This window comes from Dendrobates tinctorius, unplaced genomic scaffold (genome assembly GCF_039654945.1).
Source record: "Dendrobates tinctorius isolate UK_male_01 unplaced genomic scaffold, ASM3965494v1 ptg000196l, whole genome shotgun sequence".
In the NCBI taxonomy this organism is placed as follows: domain Eukaryota; kingdom Metazoa; phylum Chordata; class Amphibia; order Anura; family Dendrobatidae; genus Dendrobates; species Dendrobates tinctorius.
Genome location: NW_027361863.1, coordinates 13707122 through 13720403, shown reverse-complemented (window position 1 = coordinate 13720403; position 13282 = coordinate 13707122).

Below are 13282 nucleotides of genomic sequence, written 5' to 3'. Positions count from 1 at the left end.
CTGCAGACCCTCTGCGCAAGCGCGCGCCTGTTACATTCCAGCCATACCGTGCTGCATCTGTGAGCGAGGATGGCCTCACCTGGCCCCTGCCTCACGCCGTCATTATCAGCCAAGGGGCGAGTCAATCTGCCTCAGCTCTCCTCTGAGACTCAGGCCCACCATGCCAAGCCCCCGGCCTTCTGCGCCTCTCATATGCGCCATGTCGGCCTCTCCCGGTCTACGCTGTCGGACCGGAGCCAGTTCTATTCCAGCCATATGCTGCATCAACCATGCCAAGCCCCCGGCTGCTGGCCTTCTGCACCGTGCTGCGCCTCTCATACGCGCCAGGTCGGCCTCTCCTGGTCTACTCTGTAGGACCGGACCGGACAACTGACCATCGCCAGGAGTCAGGTATGGAATCAGCGTTCAGCATCTTACTGCATTCCGCATCATACCTGGGGATGCCGGTAGCCTTGACGCTTAGTCGTGCTCTTACCCTGAGCCAGAACGCTCTGGTCCGTAATGCTGCATCCCCCAAGGTGAGTCTTCATAGGTGCTGGCTCCTGCCGCTCTATGCACCCTACGTGAGCCAGTCACATCATTACCAGGCCTCACGCTGCATTACCAGCTGAGCGGGGAGTTGAATATCAGATCTCCCCCGAATGCTGCTTCCAGCTCTGGGGCCCCGTAGCTCATATGGATGCTGTACAGGCAGCAACCAGGCCAGGTATCCTCTTGCGAGCTTCTTTCTCTCTATGGGCTCCTTCTAGGAACAGGAAACCAACTGAGGGAGCGAGGGGGACCGCCCTTTTATCTCTGTAGGTTTCCTGTTCCTAGGGCCAGATCCCCTCTCTCAGTGGGTGCTGTCGTGGCGAAGAGAAAATATTCCCTTTAATTTGCAATTGGAACTACATGGCAGATTACACATTAGCCCACGTTCCTACTGTGGTGCTTTTTAACACTTCAGATTTCCTGCAGCATTTTTCCCCACATGTAGAGCAAGATTATCCTTCATGCTACTTAAAGTATGGATAACTTCCAGATTTTGTAGTAATACTCCACAATCCGCCATTTACAGCGTTTTATCATTTTGCGTTTTCTATTGCAGAATAAAAGTTTATCTGCTGGAGGTTTCTGCCACCTAGTGGAAAAGCCTACATAATCTTTGACACAGTTTAAGCAAACAAGTATCGGGCATATCCAGGAGTTGTGGATTTTTTTTCAGTTGCCAACTTAACATCTACCTCAACATTGCCCCTCCCCCCAAAAAAAAATAAAATAAATAAACCTATGAAACATTTACTGAGTTCAAGACACGTTTCTCCCATTTACAAACTTTTTTTTGCATTAAACAAGATTTTGAAATTGCTAGCAACAATGCATGGAAATCTACAAAATTCCCCCTCCCTGTAAAAATGTATAGCGGTAAAAGGTCATATCAACCCCCATGACCGCATATGGCGACTTCAGTTTTACCTTCTCCTCGATACCTCACCGCCTCCTATCATCCCCCTCTTTCCTTTCTCCTGAGAATAAGACACGGTACAATTTAAATTCTTTGGATAATTTTGGCCACAGCGGCCAATTTTATTAACAAACATTAACAATAAACATTAAATAATTCAAAATTATGAGGGGAGGGTTCTTGGAGCTAGAAAGATCTGGCTATAAACTTATTTCCACCATGTTACCCCCAGCCGTCCAGCCCAGCTCGAGGGCACCGTAACTCCCCTTCTGGGAGACCAACCACCATAGCTCCCGAGGTAAAACCCCGTCCAGAGCCCATACCCAAAAGCCAGATCCCCCATACCATTTTAAACTGTCGGGAATGTTACTTCCGAATCCTTCCCCGACCAATCACCGTCAACTCCAAGAACCCCACCCCCCGCCCCACAGCCACTGTGACAACAGAAACAACGACGCCTCGTATAGACCCTGACAAGAATCTATATACCGATCACTTTTTTTTTTTTTTTTTTTTTTATAAAACGTACATCCCCTAGCAGCCCCCAACATGCTACCCAAAACAGGGAGGGTGGGTGGGACTTCTCTCCTCTGCTCCTGGCTGGTGAGTGCGGTTTTTCCCGCACTTTTTCCCTAATACAGGCTGCCCCCACCTTAAACCCCTCCCCCGGCCCCCGTCCCGGCCAACCATTTCAAACTGGCACAACACTAGTTCAAACTTCCCGCCCATAGCAGTCATGGGGGGCTTCCCCTAGGCTGTGCCCTTCCCCAGCCCCCTTCTTTATGTGTAGAAAGACAGGACCTTAAAAAAGGCAAAGGCTGCCCTTTGTAACCCCCTTGTAGCCCAGTATACAGACTTTTTTTTTTAATTTGTTTATTAAACCATAAGCAGTTTTACAGTACACATTTAGTACAAGATGTTAAGCTTGATACAAAATATATATGCTCAAATAGCATGTAGGCGTGAGACATAATGTGTGCATCAATTGTGTGTAAATAAAGCAAACATAAAATCAATTGAATCACAGTAAAATTGTGTTAATGCACTAGTAGTAAAACCTGCCTGGCTTCTAAACCCTACCTACATCTACCAAAACATAAACAAACTATTCCGCAGCCTACTTCTATATAATGAGCAGTTTACTGTGCGATATCTCCGCTCTGCAAAGTAAGGTGAGAGGCGTTCCACCTCTCCCAAATCTTTTTAAATTTACCCGGGCACCCTCTATTCTGGTACAGTGTACGTTCATATGGGATAATCGAATTTACCAGAGTGATCCAGGACCCAAGAGAGGGAGGTGAAGTCCCCATCCACCGTAATGCTAGTGTCTTCTGTGCCATGAACAGTGTCTCCCGTAGAAAAATCCCAACATAGTGACCCCATACGTCCTCATCCCACACTCGAAACAGACAGATCAGTGGCTCAAGGGGAACTGGAGTTTGTACCAAGGATGTTAATAATGACATCACCCCCCACCAATATTGCACAACAACAGGACAACACCAGATCATATGAATAAAGTCTGCATCCATTGAATGACACCTCAAACATTCCGATGACGGGTATCGGCCCATCTAAAAGAGTCGAATTGGGGTGAAATGTGATTGACTAATATACAGTTGTATCATCCTGTTGTTGGCAGATGGAGACACCCAAATTGGTGACTCCAGGATTTCTTCCCATTCCTCACTCTGTATCAGGGTTGAGCCCCTCTCATTTCTTCTTAACGGAATCTAAGGCACATTCTGTCCCCACTGACAACATATGTATATAGAGAGGAGATGAGACTGAGGGCCCTGTGACTTGAGGATCCCTATCAAGGGTAGAGACGAAATGGAATCACTCATATTTAGACTTCTCACATGCGATTGAAAAGCTGAACTTAGTTGTAAATAACGTAAGAACTGGGATCTCGATCAGCCTGTAATTGCTCAAAGGACACCAAAGTACCATGATCGTATAGATCACCTATTGTAGAGACACTGTACTGAACCCAGAACTTGGCGGATGGATGTTCACGTAGCACCGGGAGGTAGTCATTATTCCACAGGGGCATTTCAACTATAGTACCTCCAAATCTAACCACCTCCTTAATCTGTCTCCATACCGATCGTGCCAGACAGAGCAGAGGCAACAGTCTCGAGACATTTAGTTTCCTCATTTCCAAAAGACCCAGTGAGCAACCAGTTCCTGCAGCATGAAGTAGATGACTCTCAGAATTCAGGAGGTGACCTCCAGGCATCCATGTACTTATGGCCTTGGCCTGTCCAGCTAGATAATATAAAAAGAAATCGGGTAATGCCACCCCTCTTCCCCTCTTGGGCCTCTGCGGAGTGGTTAGTTTGAGTTTAGGCCTGGCTTCCCCCAAATAAAGGATGCGGTTTGGGAATTCAGATTAGCAAAAAAGGATTTGGGCACCACAACCGCACTATGTTGAAGAAAGTAGCTAAGCTTGGGGAGTAATATCATTTTAATTAAATTAATACGTCCGGCTACAGACAGTGGAAGTTTACCCCAAATCGTGAATTTACCATTTAACAGTCTCCAGCAATGGTTGTATATTGAGTTGTAAAATCAAATTTACTACCCTTAGAGATATAAGCACCCAATTATTTAAAACTGGTTACAATGGGCAGTAAGGAGAGAGTTTCAAGTCGTGGCATTGGAGCATGGGAAAGAGGCATCAAAGCAGATTTCTCCCAATTTATGTATAGGCCAGCATATTTACTAAATTTATTTATGGTAGTGATCACTCTTGTTAAGATCTCCTCTGCTTTGTCCATAAATATCACCATGTCATCAGCATATAGGCCTATGGTATCCGTCCGACCTGCTATTTCTATACCAACAATATCAGGGGAGGATCTTATACGAATTGCCAGTGCCTTAATAGCAAGAGCAAAAAGGGCCGGGGAAAGAGGACACCCCTGACGAGTTCCCCTGTGCAGTGAGAATGATTCAGATATGGAGTTATTTATGATGACCCGAGCCTTGGGCTTCATATATAAGACAGATTCCAAAAATGGGTCAATCTCCAAATCCGTACCTCTGCAAACATGCACGGAGAAAAGGCCATTCAAGCGAGTCGAAGGCCTTGGCCGCGTCCAGTGATGCCAATGCCCATTCATTATCCGGTACCAGAGCAATATTGGACCACTGACTGGACACGTCTGATATTAATGGAGGTGCTCTTACCCGGCATAAAACCCGTCTGATCAGGGTGTACAAGATCTAATAACTGAATTTACTCTTTTGGCCAAAATTTTTGTAAAAATTTTATAATCCACATTTACTAGTGATATAGGCCTGTAAGATCCACAATCCAAAGGGTCTTTCCCCTCCTTTAAGAACTATTATATTGGCCTCAAAAAGGATTCTGGCATGCATCCCCCCCTCCCAGATCCTACAAAACACTGTCAACAAAAGGGGCGCCAGTATATCCTGATATTTCCTATAAAACTCCACAGGGAACCCATCGGGCCCAGGGGCCTTCCCAGAGGCCATATCTTTTATGGCATCCTGTACCTCCTCCAGAGTAAACTCAGCATCCATAAAGGCCTGTTGGGAAGGACTTAGTTTAAACACTCCGGGCCAGCCACATCCGTCTTAGAATTATACAATGAACCATAATAGTCAGAAAAGCACTCCAATATCTCCTCAGTTGAGGAAACCAACGTACCACCTGAATCACGGATTTGTAGAATTGTGTTAGTTGCATTATGCTGTCGTACTAAGTAAGCCAGAAACTTACTCGCCTGATTCCCCATTTCAAAATAAGACTGCCGGGCAAAAAATAATTTACGTTTCGATTTGGTGTCAGTGTATTGAGCATATAACCTTTGAGCGGTCAGCCATTCTACCCTATTACTATTAGTTTGGCCCGATATATAAGCTGCCTCCGAGTCCTTCAGATGTCGCTCCATCTCACCATCCTCCTCCGATGTCACCCGCTTAATGTGAGAAATCGTAGAGGATAGACAGCCCCGTAGATAGGCTTTAAGAGCATCCCAAAATACATTAATATTTCGGGGTGGGACGAGACGAAGCAACGTAACTGATCTATTGTTCTATCAGGGTGTGTTATCAACTTCAGCCAAAAAGGGTTCAGCCTCCATGCTATCCTATTAGTCAATGGCCCATATTTAAGCTTGAGAATAATTGGACTATGATCCAAGATCCCCCTGCCTCCATGTTTAATATCATCCACCCACGCTGCCAGACTGCTGGACCCAAAAATGTAGTCTATGCAAGACAATGAACGCTTGGTGGAGGAATGGCAGGTGTACTCCCTTGTCTCTGGATGGCACATTCTGCATAGATCTAGCCAACCACTACCCGCCATGAATTGTGACAGTTGGGATGTGCCCGGGGGGGGGGGGGACCCCATCCTGTATTCCATCGCCCAGTCTCAATCAAGATTGCTGTTCATGACCAAATTAAAATCTCCCATACAGATGATGTGTGCGTCTGGGTAATTTAAAGCAAAGGTCAATGCCTTCTGAACAATTGATATATTGGCTGGAGGGGGATTGTAAATACAAAGAATGACATTTCTGAGAGTTAATTAGCGCGTGTATGAACACAAATCATCCCTCGGGGTCTCTCTGGGCCTCCCTGGCCTCCCACCAAACATCCTTATGAATTAACAGAGAAACTCCCCTTGAGTAGCTGGTGTGAAAAGCATGTATAAACCATTGCACCCACGGTTTCTGTACCCACCGAACCGTATCTCTAGTCAGGTGCGTCTCTACCAGGGCCACAAAGTGAGGACGGTAATGTCTGATCTCTGAGAACACCTTAATTTTCTTTTGAGGGGTTTTTATGCCTCTTACATTCCAGATCATACAAATCAGCTCAGAACCCATTCCTGTCTGAATATGGTGCATAATGGTGCCCGAACCAGGTGCAGAAAGCCCACACAGATAACAGAATTTGCAGTCTGCTGCGGCCTTCATCTAAACTATAAAAAGTAAAACTTTTAAGAAAAAGCAAAACAGGAACCTAGTAACAGGTGTACAGTCTTACACCCCCAACAAAAGATAAACAAGGGGATACCATCACTGAGTACAGCGTCCAGTATAGCTGGTATCTGGGAACTTGCCGGAGAGCTCCAATTAGACCGTTAATTGAGAGAATCTGAAGTAACAGCTGCCACACTAGGACTCCCTCGCAGGGGATCCCCCATGGGATCGCAGCCACTCAATCGCCTCCGCCGGATCTGTAAAAAACATGGAGGAGCCTTCATGGACAACTCGGAGCCGGGCCGGATATATCAATCGAATATACAATGTTCCTGTCTCTGAGTCGCCTCTTGACCTCAGAGAACTGCGCCCGTTGCTTCTGCAGCTCCACGGAGAAATCCGGAAAGATGGAAACGACAGCATTGTTGAATTTAGTAGGACTTTTCAAGCGTGCAAGACGCAATATGGTATCTGTCCTTGCAGTTGAGCAGGCGTGCCAGGAATGGTTGAGGTGGGGCCCCCGGAGGCATGGGTTTTGTAGGGACCCTGTGAGCTCTTTCAACGGCGAACATTGAGGAGAATTCATCCCCCAGGGAGGTCTTAAGCCAATCCTCCAGAAACTGCTCAGGATGCTGACCTTCTGAGCGCTCAGGTAGTCCAACAATACGGCTATTATTCCGGTGCATTCTGTTTTCTAAATCATCCGCTTTCTGCTTCCAAGCATTCATGGAGTCTGCCACCTTCGTTAATTTAGTCTCCATAGGTGCAATGGTATCTTCCACCTTAGACACCCTTGTCTCTACCTCTGTAATGCGCCCCTTCATGGCCTGCATATCCTGACGGAATCTCCCCACCTCCGTGTAAACATCCTCAATTTTCTCCGTCAGGGATGTCCTGGTCAATGAGATAAACAAGCATCTGAGCAGTTGATGCAGGCTAAGGGTCAGTTCTTCCTGATCCATCTCCTCCTCGCCCCCAGACTGGCGATTTTTGCGCTGAACTTGAGACGATGTGCTCCTATTATGCCGCGCACCTGAGGGATTACACAGACGGACGGCAGCCAGGCACAATTCCAATGATCTTTATGGCCCAGGGAGGGAGGGGGGGTCCCACAGAGGCAGTTGCAGTGGGGGGAGGGCACACAGGGCCTCCCGTAATGATGGCGCCAGCCAGCACAGTGAGCGGGTAAAAAGCCGGATTACTTACTGGTAATGCTCTTTTAATGAGTCCATGACAGCACCCACCGGAGAAAGGGATCCGCCCATAGGAACAGGAAACCTACAGAGATAAAAGAGGGCGGTCCGCCTCTCCTCCTCAGTTGGATTTCAGAGTACCCGGAGGACCGCCAATTATTAGGCCATTATATTATTCCATATGATCATTCTATCTTTACAAGTAAGAAGGTGTATATACATTATGTTAACTTCTAGGGTGGGTTAGTGAACGGGTGCTGTCGTGGACTCATTAAAAGTGCTTTACCGGTAAGTAATCCGGCTTTTTACCCTTCGCCACGACAGCACCCACCGGAGAGACTTTCAGAGACCTTCACCTGGGAGGGACCACCGTGCCGAGGACCGCTCTACCAAAGGCTAGGTCGGATGAACATGATAAATCAAGCCTATAGTGGTTATAAAAGGTAGAGGGTGTAGACCAAGTAGCAGCCTTACATATAGACTCGATTGCGACGTCTCCCCTTTCTGCCCAAGAGGAAGCCATAGCTCTGGCGGAATGCGCTCTGATACCCTCCGGAGGATCTTCATTGCTCTCAGAGTATGCGTCTCTGATCCACCGAGACAAGGTACCCCTTGTGACCTCATATCCCTTCTTTTGGCCCTGGAAGGAAATAGAGCCCTACTCTTCCCTCCAGCTGCTAGACCTTTCAATGTATTGTAATACTGCTCTTCTAACGTCTAGTGTATAGAACTTTTCTTCCTCTGGAGTAGAAGGGTTACTAAAAAATGAAGGGAGGTGGATCTCTTGTGACCTATGAAACTTCCCTGTTACTTTTGGTAAGTATGAGGGGTCCGGTTTTAATATTAGCTGATCCTGGAATGTCAACAGAAAAGGGGGTTCTATTGAAAGTGCTTGTATGTCGCTAACTTCTGGCTGAGGTTAGTGCAACTAGTAGTACTGTTTTGAGAGATAGGTGTTTTAGGGATATTGAATCTAATGGATCAAAAGGAGGACGTGTTAGGGCCTCCAGTACATGATTCAAGTCCCAAGGAGGAACTCTGGGTATGTGTACCGGTTCGCTTCGCTCACAGGTCGAGATGAATCTGGCTATCCATCTATTGCCTGCCACGTTATAACTATAGAGGGCCCCAAGAGCCGACACGTGGACCTTTAGTGTGTTAACCGATAGTCCTAAATCTTTCCCTTTCTGTAGAAATTCTAGGATTGGTGTTATCGGAATCTCTCTAGAATCGGGGGCTGTGTGAAACTCTAGGAATTTCCACCATACCCTGGTGTAAATTTTTGTCGTAGCCAATTTTCGACTCTGCAGAAGAGTATTGACTAATCCTTCCGAAAATCCCCTTGCTCTCAACATTTCCCTTTCAAGTTCCAGGCTGTCAAGTGGAGATTGTCCACTTGAGGATGGAAGAATGACCCCTGCGAGAGGAGCTTCGAGGTTGAAGGAAGCACCCAAGGGTCTGTCACTGACATTGCTTGCAGGCATGAAAACCATGGCCTCCTGGGCCAGAATGGCGCTATTAAAATTATTCGCGCTTTCTCTGCCCTGATCTTCCTGATCACCTGCGGTAGTAGTATGATTGAGGGAAATGCATATGCCAGTTTGAACTGCCATGGGGCTTGAAGGGCATCCAGAATTTCTGGATTGTCTACCACGTTTAAAGAGGCGAACCTTCGCACCTGCCTGTTTAACCTGGTGGCGAAGAGATCTATTTGGGGAAGACCCCATAGTGACACGATGCGTGAGAATATCTGCTGGTTCAGGCACCACTCTCCTTGTCGTAGTGTATGGCGACTGAGATAATCTGCCTCCAAATTGTCTCTTTCCCTTATATGGATGGCTGAGAGAGACAAAAAATGTTTTTCGGCTAAGGACAAGATCTTTCTTGCGGAAGACATTAAGGCGACTGATCGAGTCCCGCCTTGTCTGTTCAGATATGTGACCACCGTAGTGTTGTCTGACAGGATCCTCATGTTTTCCCCTTGTAACTGCGGAAAGAAATAATATAATGCATGACTAACCGCCTTTAGCTCTTTCAAGTTTGAGGAATCCTGATGCTCACTTATATCCCACAAGCCTTGGCCGAAGTTGTCTCCCATATGGGCTCCCCATCCTGTGGGGCTGGCGTCGGTAGTAATTACACGGGAAGGTGTCATCACCCATGGTACACCTCCCGCCAGATTATCCCAAACGGTCCTAATCTCCCTTACATGGTGGCTAGAGGAAGATAAAGTAATTTTGTTTGTCAAATTCCCTCGGTCATGGTTTCCCTCTGAGAATTTGATGTTATAGTTCCCTTGTGTGGAACTGGGCCCACTGAACTGCCGGGATGCAGGAAGTGAGGGACCCCAGGAGAGACATTGCATCTCTTAAAGATATATATGGCCTGTCTATTGCTAATTTGACCTTACTTTTAATTGTCTCAATTTTTACCTGTGGCAATAGGCATTTTTGTTTTATGGAGTCTAGCTGAAGACCCAGGAAGGACTGGACGGATTGTGGCTCGATTCTGGACTTCTTGAAATTTATTATCCAACCTAGAGCCTGCAGAGATAAGATTGCGTCAGCAACTCGTCCATTACATTGTTGAGCTTCCTATTATTAAAACGTCATCCAGATTGATAATACCCTATGTGTCCTTCTGGCGTAAGAAGGCCATCACTTCCAGCATTACCTTTGTGAAAACTCGTGGTGCGATGGAAAGGCCGAATGGCATGGCTGTAAACTGGAGATGCTGTATGGTGCCATCAAGGGAGACCGCCACTCTGAGGTATTTCTGAAATCTGCAATGGATTGGGAGATAATAAGCATCTTTCAGATCCAAGCATGCCATCATACAATTGGGGAAGAGGAGCTTAATTGTAGATCTGATGGATTCTATTTTAAATTTGTGATTTATTATATATGAGTTTAGTTTTTTCAGGTTGATTATAGTCCTGAATGAGCCATCTGGCTTAGGTACCAAAAAGAGAGGGGAGTAAAACCCCCTTCCTTCCTGTCCCTCAGGCACATGGATCAATACTTTTTTATTCAGAAGACTCAGAATCTCAGTCTCTAGGGCCCGCTGTTGGATTGGCGAGCTGAGAGATGTTATGATAACTGAGCTATGGGGTACGTGGTGGAACTCTTTTTAACCCCTCCCTAATAATGCCCAGAACCCAGGGACTAGCTGTGATTTTCTCCCATTCTTGCCGAAAGAATTTTAATCTTCCCCCTACTGGAGGAATTGGCTCCTTAGTCTTTGTCTCTGCGGAAGGAGGATCCTCTAAACATAGCACCTTTGCCCCTTTCCTTTGTGGCCCAGCGATTTTGGTTTTCCACTGGTCTTCCTCTGCCAAATGGTCGTCTCCTAAATGCCCTCCTATAAAACGGGAGAGAGGGTTTAGGGAATCCTTTTTTCCTTTCCTTTGGGAAAACTTTAGATGAAATCCTTACCAAACAAGAACTCACCCTCACAAGGTATGGCACAAAGCTTTGCCTTGAATTGGGTGTCACCTCTCCAGCTTTTAAGCCATAGGCTACGCCTGGCGTTAAGCAGGCCAGCTGTTCTGGCTGCCATATGTAAAGAATCCGCAGAAGCATCTGCTATGTACGCAGCCGCACCACGGATCAGTGGTATAGCGGCTCGTAGCTTGTCTCTGGAGATCTTTTGATCTATTTGTTGGTCTAGCTGATCAATCCAGACCATCATAGAACAAGCTGAGCAAGTACTAGCTATTGCCGGTTTAAACGTGCCCGTAGCTGCCTCCCATGCCTTTTTAGCGAGGCATCAGCTTTTCGGTCGAGTGGATCTTTTAGAACCCCTGCGTCCTCCACTGACAAGGCCGTTTGTTTTGAGGCGGAAGCGACCGCTGCGTCCACTTTCGGCACTTTAGACCATGTTGCTAACTCCTTGCCGCTGAAGGGGTACCTTCTTTGAGGCAGAGGGGAGATGTCCTCTCTGGTCCTGCTTCTCCCATTCTCTCTTAAACAGAGCTTTAATAGCTGGTATAACAGGAAAAACTCCCTTTTTCTATCTGTTAGCCCTGCAAACATAATTTCCTGTGTTTGCGGCTCCTTTGTTTCTGTGCAGCCCATGGTATTCCTCACGGATTTATCCAAATTGTCCATGTTTTTAAAGGAAAGCACGAACGCCCCTCCATAGCTGAGGAAGATGATATAGATGCATCAGAACTATTGGAGGCTATTGCTTCGTCCTCAGAGTCTACGCTGACCGTAGTTGGTTTGCTACTCTCCGAACTTATAGGTGTACTACTAGCCTTGGTTAGGGCCTGTAATTCTTCCCTTATTATGGCCCTTAAGTCCATGGCTGATGCTTGTTTTGCTGTTTCATTAATACATTTTTTGCACAGCCTTTTCGTGTAAGAGTCCGGTAGGGGACGTGTACAGAGACTGCACAGGCGGCTCCTTGGCCCAGGTAAGAGTCTGTAGGAGAATCCTGCAGTTCCGATAGGAACAGGAAACCAACTGAGGAGAGGCAGACCGCCCTCTTTTATCTCTAGGTTTCCTGTTCCTATGGGTGGATCACTCTGGTGGATGCTGTCATGGTGAAGGGTAAAAAGAGGGATATCACACGGGGACCGTTTTCCCAGGGCACTCACCGCTCGCTCCTTCAGGTTGTCAGACGGTTTTCTTCACTGGCGGCGGTGCAGCAGTGGGAAGCTGGCACTGCAGCTCTCAGCAGCTGAGCGTCCAAGATGGCTGCCGCCTCGTGGGGGAACCAGCCACCCGCTTCTAAAAGCAGTCTTCCGACCTGCCACGGAGTGCCCACGGGGTCCCAGCGTCGAGCCAGCCGCAAGTAAGTCGCCAGGAGTGGGTCTAGGTATCAGGATTAAGAGGAGCTCTCTTCACCAGCGTCCTCTCCCTTCCATGGCATAACCACGCCCCCTCTATACAGACTGTTTTGACACCCTGAAACTGTATGCAGACAGATTCTGGTTTGCCTTTTAGCCACAGTTGTGGCAAGGTTCTCAAGCTAGATATTGACTTTTAGGATTGCCGTTCCCTAAAGTTTTAGTCCTCTTCCTCTCTGAAGACAACTTTCATGCTTCATTGCCCAGAGGCACATGCATGGCCTACAAGTCTCCTCACTCTGGCATGCCAGAAAAAAAAAAAAAAAAAGTACATAATTGACAAAGAAACACTCTTACAGCTTTACATACTGTATCTGCAGTTGCTTGAGCAGTGGTGGCACCAGGAATTCAGATAGCTGATTGACAGTCTCCAAAAATTGGAGGACACCTCACTAGTAAGGCTGGACATGCATCAATTTATAGTGTAAGCTTGTGTTTCTCACACCCTACTTCAGGACTAGTGGCTCATCATAAGGCTACGCAATCAGTTCAGTTGGCAAGAGTAACACCTATATATCAGATCACCCATCAGATGCTCAGACTAAGGCTGGAGTCACAGCTGTATTTCTCATGGGATAAGTGCACAGCAAGGACTGGCCTGGCACCTCTGAGCATGACAGTGATGATTACTATGCAGCTGTCAAGCTCAGGTCAGGAGAGCCGACAGCCAGTGCAAGCTACGCGACTCTTAGGGCAGAGACACACTGCCATAATTCTAAGGCCAGGGTATGGCTCTAAAAAAAAAAAAAAAAAAAAAAAAAACACTACTTTCCCCATTATGAGCTTTTGATGTTCTCCACCATTCTAGTATGGTTCTTGCTACAAAAGTTTG